The sequence below is a fragment of the Mobula hypostoma genome, chromosome X2, assembly GCF_963921235.1.
Source record: "Mobula hypostoma chromosome X2, sMobHyp1.1, whole genome shotgun sequence".
Lineage (NCBI taxonomy): Eukaryota > Metazoa > Chordata > Chondrichthyes > Myliobatiformes > Myliobatidae > Mobula > Mobula hypostoma.
Window position 1 is genome coordinate 37,926,533 of NC_086129.1, and position 19,457 is coordinate 37,945,989.

General features: G+C 45.1%; 1 protein-coding gene and 1 long non-coding RNA gene across 5 annotated transcripts in view; one reads left to right on the plus strand and one right to left on the minus strand.

Annotated features, from left to right (window-relative positions):
- Positions 1-19,457, minus strand: part of nectin1b (nectin cell adhesion molecule 1b) — a 544,761-nt gene that overhangs the window by 96,438 nt on the left and 428,866 nt on the right. The gene's annotated exons all lie outside the window — the stretch shown is intronic.
- Positions 765-6,285, plus strand: LOC134340680 (uncharacterized). The gene is made up of 3 exons (XR_010016606.1): positions 765-918; positions 2,616-2,905; positions 6,129-6,285. It is a non-coding gene; the product is annotated as an uncharacterized LOC134340680 (long non-coding RNA).

The following is a 19,457-nucleotide window of genomic DNA, read 5'->3' on the forward strand; positions in this document are numbered from 1 at the left end:
TGTAGAGAATGGACTGCCTTCATACAATGCTATCGATGACTGCATCCTCCAAATTTTCATTTTCATTGTAACATTCAAGATGATTGTTGATGCCTTCAAATTCTTTGTAGTTCCTAATTTGGTTGAAGTAGTGAAATCATTTCATTTTCACTTCTGACCATTTCTGGCATCTCCAAGCCTGAATGCTTGAAACCGCAGTGAGCAAAGCAGTCCTGAATTGACTTACTGCGTATTTCTCACCAACTATCAGAGACAAAAATCACTGCTTTTTGAACGCACACACGCAACTGATGCTATTTAAAAACTGCTTACTCCAAGCATGGTGTAGTGTCTAAAGTCAACACGAGTGCACAGGTCTGACACTAAATATTGCTAATATATGATCTGCGTATATTTGGGATGTGTGAGGCAACTGGAGCACTGAGAGGAATCCCATGTAGTCACAGGTGGAATATGCAAACTCCACACAGACAGCACTGGAGGTGAAGATGGAACTAGGCTCACCAGAGCTGTGAGACAATCTTTCTGCTGTGCACTACTAACCTGCTCACTGACAGCATACTTTGGACTACTTGGCTTAGGTCCAAGTGTCGCAGAAGCGCTGCATTCAAAAGTTAGATGCAAGGTTTAACCATCACTTTGAGAGTGACATCAGAGAGAATCTGATAAAAATGGAAGTTAATGGAAATAGTGAATACTTCACTCTAAATGGAGTCAGATTTACCAAATTGGAAGCCGATTATCTCAACCTCAGGTCACTTGAATTCCTTGGGTCAGTGTCCTTGGCACAGCCATCTTCAACTGCTTTACCAATAATCTTTCTTTCATCAGAAAGTCAGTATTCATTAATGATTGTGTTCTTCATTTCCATTTAGCTCTTCAAATACTGAAGGAGTCTATACCCCCATGAGTGTTCAGGTAAGGTCAAGTACGTTGCAGATAATGTTCATCCCACACAAAAATTGCCTTGAAATCTTTCTCTTGTTCACCTGTTAAGATACTAGAAGATAGCTGTTGTCGGCTAGCAAACAGAGGTGCTCTATTTATAGAAGTACTTGCAATGAGAAAGGCAGCAGTTCTTCGATGTTTGCTCTTTATCGCACAGGTGGGTCATTTCTCCCCAGAGGCAGACACATCTGGTATATTGTACCACTACCAATTACTTGTGTGACATCTTTCTGTTTGACCACAATGGAATCCATATCAAAGCTCTCTTGATTCATATTCCTTCCCTTCAGAAAACATCTCCCAGTTGCTTCCCTGTAGTTTTGCTGTATGTCAGCAGCAAGTGTCTTGCTGGTTGTAGTCGTTCTGTCCCAAGATTGATGGCCGGCTTTAGGAAGAAAGACACTTCATATTGTTCTGGAGTTCAGTTGTAATCTCACTGGTTGTTGTTATACAAACATCTTGGTGTAGATACATCTGTACAGTTGACCTTGCTTACCACCACCATGTTGATCAACTGGTAATCTACACTCAGTGGCCACTTTTTTAGGTAGCTCCTGTAGCTAAGAAAGTGACCAAATGGGTGTACATTCGAGATCTTCTGCTGCTGTAGCCCATCCACTTCAATGTTCAACATGTTGCATGTTCAGAGGTGCTCTTCTGCACACCACTGTTGTAACACGTAACACTGTTGCCTTCCTGTCAGCTTGAACCCGTCTGCCCATCCTCTGACCTCTCTCAATGGTTTATTTTTTTTTAACTTCAGAGACCGTTGTGCATGAAAATCCCAGGAGATCAGCAGTTTGAGATACTTAAACTACCCAGTCTGGCACCAACAATCATGGTCAAAGTCACTTAGATCACACTTCTTCCCCATTCTGATGTTTGATCTGATCACCAACTGAACCTCTCGACTGTGTCCGCATGCTGTTATGCATTGAGTTGCTGCCACATAATTGGCTGATTAGGTATTTGCAATACGAGCAGATCTAACAAAGTGGTCACTGAATGAACTATGACCCTGTCCCAGTCCTCTTATGGTTCATATCAACCATTTTGCACTTCAGCTTTCTCTTTATTGTACATAGCTTTTAGAAGTGTCTTTTCAATCCACTTTATTTGTTTTTCAACTGTTCACATTGCAGTACATGCAACATCAATTCCCGCTGGCAGTACTTTCCCCATTTGGCCCTTAATCAATTTTTACTGCACTTTCTCCAGTTGACCATTCAACATTTCTAGCCTGGTTTTGGAGAGTCCTGTACTTTTCTAACAAGGTAGCTGTTTACTCAAGCTAGACTCCCAGATTTCACAAATAATCCCGTCTCTGAAGAGCAAATCTTTCAAATCTGTGTGTGTGTGTGTGTGTGTGTGTTTGTGTGTGTTTGCTTTCTAACAGAGCTCTGTTCGGCAAGTTTCAAAGAACCCTCCCTTCCCCTGGGCACAAGGGTTGGGAGGCTCGGTAGATGAGCTGCAATGCACTTGTGATGCAACACAACTAATGCATTCTCCCGGATCTCATTCCTGGGGCTTAATTGTACGACACAATTCCATACCCTTGTGACCAATGAGACACAAAAACATATTACATTTTGTCAGTTCTGGTTGATCCACCATAACCTGCTCAATAACAAGTATAATCTCCTTCTCCCATTGTTTTCGTTCTGCAGACATCCAATTGCTTAGGTGCATTTATTCTTTCCATATCTCCTCTCTTAACTCCGCCATGGATGGTCTCAAGCCCGGCTGCAAAAGGAGGAGGGTTGGGCACGAGGCTAGCAATCCCATCCCGTAAAAACCCAGTGCTACAGAAATGGCGACAGAAACTCCAAAGACTGAGAGAGGAAGGATCTTTGAAGGTGGGCTACACTTGGGGCAAACTCGAAAGCCTGGCTGAGGACAGAGGACTCTGGTGAGCTGCTTTCAGTGTCCTATGCCCCAGTAGGGGAAATGGGCTTAAGTAAGTATCTACTTTCCCACATGTGTCCACATTGTCCCATTGGGAGGGATGATACTCAACGTTTGGTGTTCTGATTCATGTACAATATCCAAAGTAACTAATATTTCTTTCTCTAATATACCAGAGTACAACTGGTTATTTGAATTATCAGACACAAAGTACTTTATCTATCACGGAAATTTATATTGTGCAAAGCAGTATTTCTCCATTTATGAGTTCAAGCAGGAGGCTTCTCTCCGGAGGCGCATAAAGAACCCTCTACACTGAAACCTTTGTAGCATACTATGAAGAGACGTTGGTCGTATGCGACAACTCTTAAAGTTGTACGAATAATATGCAAATTAAAATGATTATCATCAACGAGAGGGAGTTTAACCTACCCATCCTTGAGATTTAATGCTATTAATACTGTTGAGTTTTGCACTCAGAACATCCTTGAAGTGAAGTTTAGAGTCTCTGATCATAGTTGATATGAATCCTAACTTGGCCAATTACAGGAATAAAAATATAAAATGCTGGAAACACTCAGCAAAATCAGGCAGCATCTTCCCTGATTCTGATGAAAGGTCCCAGACATGAAGAGTTAACACTGTTTCTCTTTCATAAGATGCTGTCCAACCTGATGAGTATTTCCAGTGGCTTATATCTTTATTTCATACCTTCACCATCTGCAGTTTCTTAGTTTACAATCAGATAATCAGTCTGCCTGTGAGAAGAGATCCGAAACTTAGAGAGTGGCTCACTTGACACCATTAGCAGGTGCCAAGTTTGAAATCTAATGTCCACGTCTAAATGAAGGAACATAATCAGTGCTCACAAAGCTGAACACCATTCAAACCACCTAGCTTTCTTACTTTCAACTCCAGCAAACCAAAAGAATAAAGAGACAACTCCTCAGGCTGAGACCCTTCTTCAGTCCTGAAGAAGGGTCTCGGCCCAAAACATTGTCTCTATTCTCTTCCATAGATACTGCCAAGCTGCTGGGTTTTTCCAACATTTTGTGTGTGTTGCTGTGGATTTCCAGCATCTTCAGACTTCCTCGTGTTTGTGATATACCATAGTATACTGTGGTTGTGTGTGCACCATCTACAAGACACACTTCAAAAACTCACTAAGGCTTTTTTGCTAGCACTTCCCAAACCTAACGTCCTTTGCCAACAAGAAGGATAACAGCAGCAAACACTAACATCTCCAAGTTTCCCCACAAGTCATGACACTGTCTTGAACTATATGTAGCTCCTCTATCATTGCTAGGTGAGAATCTGGGAACTCCCAATGTCACGGTTAGCACATGGATGACTACGGTTCATAAAGGTGGCTTAGCACAAGGCCAGTTTTCGGCAGGCAATATTGACAGGTCCCGCTAATGATTTCCTATTAATTAACAGAAACAATGCAGACCATGGCTAAGCAGTAGGATTTATGGAGTTTATTAAAGAAAGAGAGGGGTCAAGGTTTATTGTGGAGGGAATTCCTGAGCTGGAGGTTCAGTCATAAATAGAGGAAGGATGAAGATGGACTTGCAAGCGCATATATATTTCAAAAGGCTGTGGAGGTTTTGAAAGTTAATGAGAATGGAATGGTTGTGGAAGGATTTGAACAGAAGACTGACACATTTAAAATTGAGATGTCAGTGAACCACTTGTTAATGTGGGTCGATGGGAAATGGCCTTGAAGTCAGTTAAACATGTTGGCGACATCCATTCTAGCTGCTTAGTGACAGCAAACATTGGCACATTATAGAAATCAAATCAAGACAAGGGAAGTAAGAGAAAATAGGCAATATATGAGAGCAGGGAAGATCACTTGACAAACTTTGGACACACCCTAAAGTTTTTATTATTGTTTGGTTGACAGCAAACACCTCAGGCTTGTGATTGAATGTCTCACACTTGGGAGTTGTCTAGTTATGGTCTGGTTTTGAGCCTCAGTTTTTATAACATGTAATTCTAATAAGGCTGTATGCATCGGAATCAGCCAGTTAAACGTTCCTGTGTAGATGACAGAGCCTGCCCTCTGAGAGTAAGTATGGATGAAGCCAGGCGCTGCAGTTCTATTTATAGAAGAGTCGTGTTGTGCAGAGTGCTGTCGCCTCAGCGATTATCAGAGTTTGAGTGCTCAGGGGCAAGGTTCACTGAGTCCCTGCCGCTCTATTACTCACACTTGGGCACTGATGTCCTTCACATTTATCCTTCAGGAAGTCCAGGAACAACCCACAAACTCCAGCCTATGATTGCTTCACAAAACTTCGCGATCACCTCACAAGCACATGCCCAATTAATTGTTTCAGATTTAAAACAAAGCTTGCAAATTCTGTGTCCTGCCAGCCTCCTATTCAGACAATGCATGTTTGGATTAAACTCTAATTTAGTCCTCATGCTGTTCAGTTCAGATGTTCCCTACCTTTTGAAACAGAGGGGAGATATGTTTGCTTCTGACTGCTATCTAAAACCAACAATAGCAAGAGCTGCGTCACTGATACTTCACAGTGACAGAATTAAAAATAGCAACCACAGATATCACAGCTCTGATTCAGACCCTTAACCTTTCACACCCAAGTAACAAAACACTCCACCAGTTTTAAAATTTAACAGTTTATTCATTAATTTTTCTTTTTTAAAAGCAGGAAGTCATTATAGTTTGGAATGCACTGCTTGAAGCAACAGCTTCCACTTATATTGCACCTTTAATAAGCAAAACATCCCAAGGCACTTCTCAGGAACGTCATCAAACAAAAATTGACGCAAGTCGCATTTGGTTATTGCCAGTGGAAACAATTTCTCCTGACATGCTCCCTTCAAACTCTTTATAAACTTAAGAGGCTCTGGTAAATCTCTCATTAACTTCCCTGCTCTAAAGAGCAGAGTCTCAGATTCTTGAGTCTCCCCACATAACTAATCAGGTGTTTGGTTTCCACCATGGAGTTTCTCAAAGACTGATCACCAGAAAGGCTTTTAACAATTGCCAAGAAACTTACAGAAATAGACAAGAGATCAAAGAGTCTAAAGAGGAACATTTACTAAGGGAATGGCTGGTGGAAATAGATTTAGTTTTGAGAAGTTAACTGGATAAACACTTGGAACTGGAGGATATGAAGCACAAAAAAGCAGTGGATGAGACCAATTGGGCACATGATATAAAAAGTGGGGTTATGCACATTGGGCTGAATGGCCACACTTATCCAGATCAAACTCACATGTCATCTCTCTATTTCCCTCCACAGATGTTGTCTGACCTGCTGAGCTCCTCTTGCTTTTTGTCTGTTGTTCCAGATTCCAGCATCAGCATTTCTTATGTCTCCGCTTGGCCTTTTTTATTGTATGTTTCTATGAGGATTTCCTTGCCAATAAAAAAAAACTGTCTTGGTGACCAGACCCTAGAGGTTCTGAGAGACTTCAATGTAGAAAACTAGGAGCTGATATTATTCGGTGAGACTGAAGAATCTACGATCTTTCTCTAGATCAGGCAAGAGCAGAGATTTAACAGAGGTTCCCAAACTTATAAAGTGTTTTGATAGAGTAAGTTAGGAGAAAATTGCTCAGATTTAAGTCATTACCAAAATAACCCAAGGAGATGAAGAGGAAGATTTTCCTCTACACAGCCCCATTTCATAGGCATGGTAGTGTTGCAGTTAGAGCAACACTATTACTGTGCTAGCGACCCGGGTTCAATTCCGCTGCTCTCTGTACAGATATTGTACGTTCTCCCCGTGGCCTGTGGGTTTCTTCCGCAAACCCTCCTACATTTGAAGCGATGTAAGGGGTAGTAGGTTAGTTGGTCATTTGGGTGTAATTGGGTGGTATACTCTGAATTTGAATTAGATACATGATAAAATTTCTACTGTTCTGAGCCAGTAGGGCATAGCAGTAGAGTAAAGGTCCCTTTATCAAAGAGATGTGGGATATGAAAAAGAAAACATAAACGAGTTCGATACAGAGTAAAACTTTCATGTGCTTTTGTGTGCTGTGTGCTTAGCCCATTGCTGTTTACACTGCTAACACATGACTGTGCAGCCAGATTCAAGGAGAACCTGATCATTAAATTTGCTGATGATACCACAGTGGTGGGGCTCATCAGCAAAAACGATGAAACTATGTACAGGGAGGAGGTCAAACACCTAGAGAGCTGGTGCAGGGATAACAACTTGATGCTTAATGTCACCAAAACCAAGGAGATGATCGTCGATTTCAGACGGTCTCAGCCTGAGCACACACCCCTCAGCATCAGCGGCTCCACAGTGGAGAGAGTGGAAAACATCAAGTTCCTTGGGGTGCAGATCTCGGACAATCTCACCTGGTCCAGGAACACCACTAGGATTGTCAAATGGGCCCAGCAGAGATTGCACTTTCTGAGGAAGCTTAAACAAGCATCACTCCCCACTAACATCTTAACTACATTCTACAGAGGTGTGGTTGAGAGTGTGCTGACCTTTTGCATCACAACCTGGTACTCCAGCTGTAGTGCTGTCGTCAAAAAAGCCTTGCAGAGGGTGGTTAGGGGAGCAGAGAAGGTTATTGGGGTCTCCCTACCTTCTGTCCAAGACCTCTTTCAGAGTCGATGCCTCCAGAAGACACGAGACATCACTAAAGACCCCTCACACCCTCTCCATGAACTGTTTTTTTCTTCTGTCATCAGGCAAACGTTACAGGAGCATCAAAACTAAAACCACAAGGCTACTAAACAGCTTCCTCCCACAGGCAGTCAGACTGCTAAACAGCTGCTCTACCCGACTCTGCTTTGGACACTTTTAACTTGCACTGGACACTTACAAGTTGATTTTAACTGACATGTGGCTGTTGTGTTTTACTATTTATTGTTATGTTTATTATTTAGTGTTGCGTTCGTTATGTTATGATTGCACTGCTCCTGAGAAACGCTGTCTCATTCTGCTCTGCAGAGCTGATGTACGGTTAGAATGAATCTTGAATCTTGTCTGCGCAGTCTCTCGAAACCCTCCTGAGGAGTGGGCGAGATGTCCCTTTGCATTAGTGGTTCCCAACCATTTTTATGCCATGGACAAGGGGTCCAGTAAATGCAGAATAAAACCCTTCAAAAAACACCTGGTTAAATTCAAGTGGCATCTCCCATTCAGTGGCCTGGATGAATGATCCTTGTGCTTTCCCCTCCCTGGCAATAGGTGCCCACGTTGCCAATCATTGACTGCTGAGAAACCACAGCAAAAGCTGCTCATGTGACATCAAACATGAGGAAATCTGCAGATGCTGGAAATTCAAGCAACACACATAAAAAATGCTGGTGACTGCAGCAGGCCAGGCAGCATCTATAGGAAGAGGTACAGTCGACGTTTCAGGCCGAGACCCTTTGTCAGGACTAACTGAAAGAAGAGCTAGTAAGAGACTTGAAAGTGGGAGGGGGAGGGGGAGATCCAAAATGATAGGAGAAGACAGGAGGGGGAGGGATGGAGCCAAGAGCTGGACAGGTGATTGGCAAAAGGGATACAAGGCTGGAGAAGGGGGAGGATCATGGGACGGGAGGCCTAGGGAGAAAGAAAGGGGGAGGGGAGCCCAGAGGATGGGCAATGAGTTGTAGTGAGAGGGATAGAGGGAGAAAAAAAGAGAGAAAAAAAAACAAACAAATGAACAAACAAATACATAAATAAATAAATAATGGATGGGGTACGAAGGGGAGGTGGGGCATTAGCGGACGTTAGAGAAGTCGATGTCCATGCCATCAGGTTGGAGGCTACCCAGACGGAATATAAGGTGTTGTTCCTCCAACCTGAGTGTGGCTTCATCTTTACAGTAGGGGAGGCCGTGGATAGACATGTCAGAATGGGAATGGGATGTGGAATTAAAATGTGTGGCCACTGGGAGATCCTGCTTTCTCTGGTGGACAGAGCGTAGGTGTTCAGCGAAACGATCTCCCAGTCTGCGTTGGGTCTCGCCAATATATAGAAGGCCACATCGGGAGCACCGGACGCAGTATATCATCCCAGCCGACTCACAGGTGAAGTGTCGCCTCACCTGGAAGGACTGTCTGGGGCCCTGAACGGTGGTAGGGGAGGAAGTGTAAGGGCATATGTAGCACTTGTTCCACTTACAAGGAAAAGTGCCGGGAGGGAGATCGGTGGGGAGGGATGGGGGGGACAAATGGACAAGGGAGTCACGTAGGGAGTGATCCCTGCGGAAAGCAGAGAGAGAGGGGAGGGAAAGATGTGTTTAGTGGTGGGATCCCGTTGGAGGTGGTGGAAGTTACGGAGAATAATATGTTGGACCCGGAGGCTGGTGGGGTGGTAGGTGAGGACAAGGGGAACCCTATTCCTCGTGGGGTGGCGGGAGGATGGGGTGAGAGCAGATGTGCGTGAAATGGGAGAGATGCATTTGAGAGCAGAGTTGATAGTGGAGGAAGGAAAGCCCCTTTCTTTAAAAAAGGAGGACATCTCCTTCATCCTCGAATGAAAAGCCTCATCCTGAGAGCAGATGCGGCAGAGATGGAGGAATTGCGAGAAGTGGATGGCATTTTTGCAAGAGACAGGGTGGGAAGAGGAATAGTCCAGACAGCTGTGAGAGTCCGTAGGCTTATTGTAGACATCATTAGATAAGCTGTCTCCAGAGATAGACAGAAAGATCAAGAAAGGGGAGGGAGGTGTCGGAAATGGACAGGTAAACTTGAGGGCAGGGTGAAAGTTGGAGGCAAAGTTAATGAAGTCAACGTCGACTGTACCCCTTCCTATAGATGCTGCCTGGCCTGCTGCGTTCACCAGCATTTATCGTGTGGCATCAGAATAGTTTTGAAGTGTTTGTTACAGGATGGAGAGCAGGAATGGGAACCATGATAATTCCTCATTCCCACTCCCATAACGCGGAACACCAGAGGTCAGACACTAGAGCCATGGAGTCATAGAAAAGTACAGCACAGAAACAGGCCCTTCAGCCCATCTACTCCGTGCCAAGCCATTTAAACTGTCTATTCCCACCGACCTGCAGCAGGACCATCGCCCTCCATACTCCTAGTATCCATGTACCTATCCAAACTTCTCTTAAATGTTGAAATCAAACGCGCAATGCACCACTTGTGCTGGCAGCTCGTTCTACACTCTTACCACCCTCTGAGTGAAGAAGTTCCTCTAGAGAAGGGGATCAGCATTTGATGCTAGGGCTGGTAATGATAGGTTAGTGGGTGGTGATATTTGCATTGTGCGCATGCACGTGTGTGTGTGTGCGCGCGCGTGCGCGCATGCGTTTATCTCCCTTTACATCTCCATCATTCATTTATTTATCTATTGAGATACAGCACAGATTAGGCCTTTCTGGCCCTTCTAGCCTTGCCGCCCAACCATCCCCCGATTTAATCACAGCCTAATCACAGGACAGTTTACAACGACCAATTAACCTACCAACCGGTATGTCTTTGGACTGTGGAAGGAAACCTGAACACCCGGAAGAAACCCATGCAGTCACGGGCAGAACATACAAACTCCTTACAGGCAGCAGCGGGAATTGAACCCTTGTCACGTGTACCGTAAAGAATTGTGCTAACCACTACACTATTATGTCGGCCCACTCCATCTTTCCTCTATTTTTTTGAATCAATATCTCTCCTTTAGTCTCTATTTATCCTTCTGAATCTCTCCCTTTCCCACTGCTTCTTAATTTTCTATTTCTCCATCTCCCTCTGATTCTTTCACTGCCTTTCTCTCCTCAGATCAGCCTGCCTTTCTCACTTTCTCTTTGTGGGTATTTATATTCTAGCTAAGACCTGAGCCAGCCTGCTCCCTGTTGGTTGGTCTCTTTCACATCTAGTTCTTTTATTCTGCTTGTGGGATTGAGTTAGAACTATAAGTACCGAAACCTTGCAACAGAATTGAGTGGAATAAAATTACAGAGGCTGCACCCTGAATATAATATGATCAAAGATGCAAACACACACATAATTGAACAAAATCTTTTTATAAATGAAGTTGTTTCCTTGCGAGTGCCATTCTGCTGTCTTATTCATCTCAATTTACAAACAATCTGTCCTTACAACTCTCTGCAGGCTGCGTTTGCTCCCTCCAAACAGCTGCTGAGGAGACGATTTGTTCTCTTCTGTTTACTTAACATATCATTTAGGCCCAAATTTTCACTGATCCTTTCAAATCAGGTTCATAGATCTAATGGAGAGGTATCCCCAGGGGTCTAATGGAGACAACTATTTAAATTTTATTCATTTTCCGATGTGCTGCCACTAGTGTGTTCACATTGGTGCATGGGCTATAGACGCATACATGTACAAAAGCACACTGATGCACACTTACTCACACACAGAAAGATAAAGATTAGCTTAAGTTGTCAGATGTATATCAAAACATACAGTGAAAATGCATCACTTGCATCTATGACCGATGCTGTCCAAGGATGTGCTGGGGGCAGCCTGCGAGTGTTGCTACGTTTCCAGTGCCAACATCATCTCTGGCTGATGGCGCAATGGCATCAGCGTCGGACTTCGTAGCGAAGGTTCCTGAGTTCGTATCCAAATCGGTCCACCCCCCCGCGCACGCTTTCCATCCATGCCGGGTTGAGTGTCGAGCTAGCCACTCGGCCTCGTTAAAAACAAAAAAGGGTCGAGTCAGGAACGTTCATATCGTGACCTGGTTAATCCAAAAGGAGACCAATCCTGACACCACGCGCCAGACAAGAATGGCTGACTGTCTGGTACGACATGCTAAAAAAAACACCCAGGCCGTGCTCTCTTCTCACTGCTGCCATCAGGAAGGCGGTCCCACACCAGCAGTTTAAGGACAGTTATTACCCTTCAACCATTGGGGTCCTGAACCAGTGGGGATAACTTCACTCAACTTCACTTGTCCCATCACTGGACTGTCCCCGCAACCTATGGTCTCACTTTCAAGGACTGTTCATCTCATGTTCTCGATATTTATTTATTATTATTTTTCTCCTTTTTGCATTTGCACACTTTTTTGTCTTTTGCACACTGGTTGTTTGTCCGTCTTTGTTATATGCTGTTTTTCATTAATTCTTCGTACGTACTGTGAATGCCCACAAGAAAATGAATCTCAGGGTAGTAAATGGTGACACATATCTACTTCGATAATAAATTTACTTTGAACTTTGAACATAGCATGCCCACAATTTACTAATCCTAACCCATATGTCTTTGGACTGTGGGAGGAAACTGGAGCACCCGGAGGAAACCCACGTGGTCACGGGAAGAACTTACAAACTTCTTACAGACTGCAGTGGAAGGGACTAAAAGACTGTTGACTGGAAGACCTCTGGATTGCAGTGGCAGTAATACAAGGCAAACACTTCCATCACAGTCTAGTACCTGTGCCTCTCTTGGAAGCCAGAAGCTCCACAGTAATTGCCTCAAAGCCAGGTCAGCAAACTCACGAAGCTCGACCCAGGATATCTACTCAGAGACCTGCCCACAGGTACCCATGCATCTGCATGACAACTGCACGCAATCACCAGTACAGTTGGACACTGACTCCAACAAAAGCAAGCCACAGCATCCATATGCAAACAAACAATGACTGACACACCGACAGCGACACGCAGGCACACAGACATCAGTATGCTGGTCACCTGGGTACAAGCACCGGACACCTGTGAACACGCATGGACAAGTGGCAGAAAGCTTATGAAAGGTCCAGTGCTGGTTGAAGGAGAACTCTACCATCTAATCCCACCTTCCCCACTTGTCTGTGACTTTTCAATGCACATCCTGGTACTGTCCAAATAAGGTGAGGGTTTCTGTCTCCAGCAGCCTTTCAGGCAGAGGGTTCTAAACCTCAAACACCCTCTGGGTGAAAGACTTCCCCAAATCTCCCCTCTAATATTTCAAACTTTTCATTTCAACTCATATCTCCCAGTTTTGAGACTTCCGTTCAAAGTAATAGGGTCCTCCATCTTACTCTATCAATTCCCACATACACCTTGATTAAGACTCACTGCAGCCTCCTTTGTTCAAAGGAGAATTCCTCAATCTTATCTTCGATGGCTCCAAAGGGACGCCCTTCTATTCTGAGGCTGTGACCTCTGATCCTCGACTCTCCCACTTTTGGAAACACCCTCCCCACGTCCACTCTATTTAGGCCTTTTAATATTCAGTAGGCTTCAATGAGATTTCCCCCTCATTCTTCTGAACTCCAGCGAGTGCCAGCCCAGAGCCATTGTTAACCCTTTCATTCCTGGGATCATTCTTTCTCTGGACCTTCTCCATTGCTAGCACATCCTTTCTTAGTTATGGGGTCTAAGACTGCTTACAATATTCCTTTTACCCTCTGCTTCCTGCAACTTGGGCAGCTATAGATTCCACTGGCCTTTCTTGCTTGGATCCCATGAGCTCTTACCTGCCATGCTGCACCTTATAAAGGCTTTGCACATCAAGGAATTTCCTTCATTGATCTGCATGTGACACTATTTTAATCAAGGTTACACATGCAATCTTCCTTCCACAAACCTGCGCTGACGATTCCTCATTCATCTTTGTCTACCTGACAGGAGCTCATTAGATTATGAGAGGCATAGATAGGGTAGGCAATCAGAATCTTTCCCCCCAGGGTAGAAATGCCAAGTGCTAGAGGATATAAGACTATCAGACATAGGGGCAGAATTAGGCCATTCAGCCCATCCAGTCTGCACCGCCATTTCAGCATGGCGGATTTATTATCCCTCTCAACCCCATTCTCCTGTCTTCTCCCCGTAATCTTCGACGCCCTAATGAACTGAAACCTATCAACTCTGCTTTAAATATACTTAATGACTTGGCCTCTGCAACCGTCCGTGCAACGAATTCTGGACAGGATAAACAGGAAATGCACCTAATGTGAGAGAGAGAATGTTTAAAGAAGATGTGCGGGGCAAGGTTTTTACACGGAGAATGGTAGGTGCCTGGGGAAATGGGGGAAGCAGACCAGGTACTGGAATTTAAAGAGCTGTAGATAGACACCACAATATGCAGGGAATGGTGGGATGTGGACCCTGTACAAAAAGAATTGATTTAGTTTAATTTGGCATCATGTTCAGCTCACACATTATGGGCCGAAGGGTCTCACTGTGCTGAACTTCTATGTTCTATGTAAATAAAGGTTTATATTGTCCCTGGGAATAGACTCCACTTATATTTCCACCACTTAAGTTAACTAATCGGCCTGTAATTAGTGTCTCTTTACCTCCGCTTATAAATGAAAGCACGGTGTAAGAGTCCTCCCATCCTCTGGCACCGCTGCTGTAGCTAGAGACGATTGAAAAATTATAAACAGAGCCTCCAAAAAATTCCTCCCTTGCTTCTTTTAATAGCTTACAACATATATCATCTGTGCTGGTGATAAATCCATTTTCAAAGATGATGAAACGCTTACTACTTCCCTTTTCACTCTGCTTACTTCATCCAGTGTTTGCACTCATTCACCGTAACTACAACAGATCAATTCAATCCAATTCAAGCTTAATTGTCATTCAGCCACAGATGAATCCTCATGAATACAGCCAAATGAGACACCGTTACTCCGGGGTCAAGATGCAAAATGCAGTACCATCAATCATACACAGCACAAAGCACACATAGCACATACAAGAAAGTAAGCACGTTGAAGTATCAGTAAGATATAATCATGCAATAAAAAAGCCCAGACTCGAACCACAGAAATCTGCAGACGATCACGATAGAGCTTGTCTTCTGCCAAGCGAACACGGGGGTCGGGGCAGCCCTGACCCCAGCCTAATGCCGTGCTACACCGCCCCGGTGAAGCCCACTGGCTTTGGCACCTCTCTCCTGGTGGCTGTAAACAGCCGACACACTGGCCTAGTACTCATACGTACAAGATAGCAAGCACATATAGAATGTATTATCCTCTTTACCTATGAAGGCGACTGCAAAAAATTCTCCACATATCGATCCCTCGTTTGCCCTGCTCTTTCCTTAGTTATTGTTTTGCTCATTATGCACTTATAAAAAAGTTATTTGAATTTTCTTTAAATTTACTTCCCAGCATTTTTCCATCCTGTAACACGTACCTCGCTTGATTACCATCCCATCAACCTGAGGTTTCCCTTGGTTTCTCTCCTTTCAACTCATGTCCCAAAGCTGTGCAGGCTGGTGGGTAAATTGTCTACCAGTCTGTAGGTGAGGGGTAGAACATCACCTGAGGCCAAGGCTGCTCCAGGCTTCGTGTCTATGAACTCATTTTAGTTCTGAATGCTATATGCTTACTTTTATTGTTTGCACAATTTTTTTTCTCTCTGCACCTTGCGCGTTTGACAGTCTTTTTTTTAATGAGTTCTTTTGGGTTTCTTTGTTTTGTGGCTGCCTGTAAGGAGATGAATCTCAAGGTTGTATAAGGTATATACACTTTGATAATAAATGTACTTTGAACTTTGAATCTGGAAGAATGATGGAACTGTGGGAAGAGTAAAGTGTGTTTGATGGTTGGTGCAAACCTGGTGGCCCACAAGGCCGGTTTTTCTGTTGTAGGACTCAATACCTCGCCATATCCACTTAAGATCTTGTGTTGTTGTCTGTTTCTTTTGTGACCTCAAGGACATGTCAGAGGCTATATGTCCATACAAGAACTCAGTTATACAATTTTATTCTGTCGTGGCCCTGGAGTTGAACTTTAGCACTGGCGACGCAGCTCCTTCCGGTAAGACTCGTGGTGGTGGCTTGTGTGTTTACATCAACAAGGTATGGTGCACGAGCTCTGTGCTAGTTTCCAGATACTGCTCATCGCTAGTGGGAGTTTGTGACTGTTAGATGCAGACCATTTTATTTACCACGGGAATTCACCACTGTCCTTATAGTCGGTGTCTACATTCCCCCCAGCACTAATGCTACGGAGGCACTCTGTGAACTGTACGGGGCTATTAGCGAACTGCAGAACGCACACCTTGATGGACTGTTTATTGTCGCCGGAGATTTTAACCACACGAACCTTAAGTCAGTGCTCCCCAGATTCCATCAGAACGTGGACTTTGCAACGAGAGGGCAGAACATGTTGGACCTTGTTTACACAAACATTTCTGACGTGTACCGGGCGGAGCCCCCACCTCGGTTACTCAGACCACATCTCTGTTATGCTAACTCCAGCATACAGACTGCTCGTCAGACGCTCCAGACCGGTTCAGAAGCAGGTGAAAACCTGGCCAGCAAGAGCCATCTCTGCTCTTCAAGACTGCTTTGAGCACACTGACTGGCACATGTTCAGGGAGGCTGCAACCGTTGGTGACTCTACCAACTTAGAGGAGTACACAGTATCAGTGACTAGCTACATCAGCAAGTGCATTGATAACATGACTGTGTCCAAGACCATCACTACACACTCTAACCAGAAGCCATGGATGACCGCGGAGGTGCGTGCGCTGCTGAGGACCCATGACTCCACTTTCAGAGCAAGCAACAAAGCAGCCCTAACAACAGCGAGGGCCAAGCTGTCCTGGGCCATCAGAGAGGCAAAGCGTGCACACGCCCAGCGAATCCACAGCTACTTCCAGGACAGCGGCGACACGCGGCGCATGTGGAAGGGCATTCAGGACATCACCAACTACAAGACAACACCACCTGCCTGTGCTGGTGATGCCTCCCTCCCAAATGCGTTGAACAACTTCTACGCCCGTTTTGAGGCGGAAAGTGACGTGGCGGCGAGGAAGACCACCCCTCCTCCAAACGACCAGGTGCTGTGTCTTACAGTGGCCGATGTGAGGAGAACCCTGTGTAGGGTCAACCCACGGAAGGCTGCTGGACCAGACAATATTCCTGGCAGAGTCCTTAGAGGATGGGCAGACCAGCTAGCAGAGATTCTCACTGACATCTTCAACATCTTCCTGAGCAGCGTCATCGTTCCTACATGCTTCAAGGCCACCACCATCCTCCCCGTGCCGAAGAAGTCTTCAGTGTCCTGCCTCAACAACTAATGTCCCATTGCACTCACATCCATCATCATGAAGTGTTTCGAGAGGCTAGTCGTAAGGCACATCAAGACCCTGCTGCCCCCCTCACTGGACCCCTGCAGTTCGCGTACCATCCCAACCGTTCAACAGACGATGCCATTGCCATCACCCTCCACCTGGCCCTAACCCACCTGGACAAGAAAGACACATATGTCCTCGTGTTTACGTTCAAATGCTGTTCATAGATTTCAGTTCAGCATTCAACACAATCATTCCTCAGAAACTGATTGGAAAGCTGAGCGTACTGGGCCTGAACACCTCCCTCTGCAACTGGATCCTAGACTTCCTGATTGGGAGACCTCAGTCAGTCCGGATCGGAAGCAGCATCTCCAATACCATCACACTGAGCACGGGGGTCCCCCAGGGCTGTGTGCTCAGTCCACTGCTGTTCACTCTGCTGACCCACGACTGTGCTGCAACACACAGCTCGAACCACATCATCAAGTTCGCTGATGACACGACCGTGGTGGGTCTCATCAGCAAGAACGATGAGTCAGCATACAGAGAGGAGGTGCAGCGGCTAACGGACTGGTGCAGAGCCAACAACCTGAATCTGAATGTGAACAAAACAAAAGAGATGGTTGTTGACTTCAGGAGGACACGGAGCGACCACTCTCCACTGAACATCGACGACTCTTCCATAGAGATCGTTAAAAGCACTAAATTTCATGGTGTTCACCTGGTGGAGAATCTCACCTGGTCCCTCAACACCAGCTCCATAGCAAAGAAAGCCCAGCAGCATCTCTACTTTCTGCAAAGGATGAGAAAAGTCCATCTCCCACCCCCCATCCTCACCACATTCTACAGAGGTTGTATTGAGAGCATCCTGAGCAGCTGTATCACTGCCTGGTTCAGAAATTGCACCATCTCGGATCGCAAGACCCTGCAGCGGATAGTGAGGTCAGCTGAGAAGATCATCGGGGTCTCTCTTCCCGCCATTACAGACATTAACACCACACGCTGCATCCGCAAACCAAACAGCATTATGAAGGACCCCACGCACTCCTCATACAAACTCTTCTCCCTCCTGCCATCTGGAAAAAGCCACCGAAGCATTCGGGCTCTCACGACCAGACTATGTAACAGTTTCTTCCCCCAAGCCATCAGACTCCTCAATACCCAGAGCCTGGACTGATACCAACCTACTATACTCTCTACTGTGTATATTGTCTTGTTTATTAATTATTGTAATGCCTGCACTGTTTTGTGCACTTTATGCAGTCCTGGGTAGGTCTGTAGTCTAGTGTAGTTTTTGTGTTGTTTTACGTAGTTCAGTGTAGTTTTTGTATTGTTTCATGTAGCACCATGGCCCTGAAAAACATCTTGTTTTTACCGTGTACTGTACCAGCAGTTATGGTCAAAATGACAATAAAAAGTGACTTGACTTGACTTGATAATTGCACATAAGGAGAGTTGAGTAGCACAAGGTCCTGCACACTAGGCAGTGCTGCCCTGGGAATGCATAAGTACATTCTACAAAACAATTTGTAAAACATTTCACATTTATTAATGGATCATTGTCGAGGCAATATTAAGCCTGAGGAAATCAATTCCTAACACGACCGATCTTCCATTGAAACTCCTCATGCTCAGCTAGCTTAGGACGGTTCAACATCCTGATTCCCCATTGGTTCTTCGATAATTTCCGTGTCAATGTTTTTTGGCTCATTACACCCTTCTTGCTGCGTGGTGATTAAATGTAGGGCAGGTTTGAGGATATGTATGGGCTCCTCCTGTGCCTCTCCTGTGGCTACACTTGGCTCAAGTTAAGCTATCTAGGCATCTGTGAGTGGAATTTTTGTAGTTCACCTGTGCCTGCCTCACAAAGCAATGATTTCTCATCAGCACCCATTCTCCATCTGTATGGGCTCATGGGATCAAATTTTGATTTGTCTGCTTTCCTCCAGTTTTCTTGTAGTCCTTCGGAAGCCCACACTGCTTGTCCCTCAATTAAAGGTTTAAAATTCCTGGCTTTGCTCTCTCAGTAATGAGCTTGTCTACATTACAGTCTGCTTCAATTTCGGTTGCAGTCAATTTTGGCTTGCATCAGATTAGCTGTTGGAAGCGTCTCTCTCTCTCGCTCTCGCTCTCTCTCTCTCTCTCTCTCTTCTCTCTCCCTCCTCTCTCTCCACCACCCTCCCTCTCCTCCCCCTCTTCCCCCATCCCCTCTCAGGCCTCTCGCTTTCTCTCTCCCTGCTCTCTCTCCTTCCCTCCCCAGCCCTCCCCCTCCCTTCTCTCCCCAACCCTGTGTCCCTCTCCCCGCTCCCCCTTCTCTCTCTTCCCCCCTCTGTCTCTCTCTCCCCTTCTCTCTCTCTCTCTCTCACACACTGCCTCTCCCTCTCTCTGTCCCAGTCGGCTTTCTAAAATGTACGTGGATTTATTATCCAAACTTATCTGTGCTTAAACTGAGGTAGTTAAGAGTTAACCTTGTTGGTGGATCTGTCATCATATGCACGCCAGACTGAGTAACGTTGATAGATATGTGAGATGGGTGGATTTTTACAATAACTCAGTGGTTCCGTGAACTCACCTGCTGCCTCTACACCTTTTTTAAAATTTGAGATTTAATTACTTGAATCTAAATTTCCAGCTGCTTTGGTGGGATTTGAACCTGCCTTTGGATCAGTAGTTCAGACGCTGAG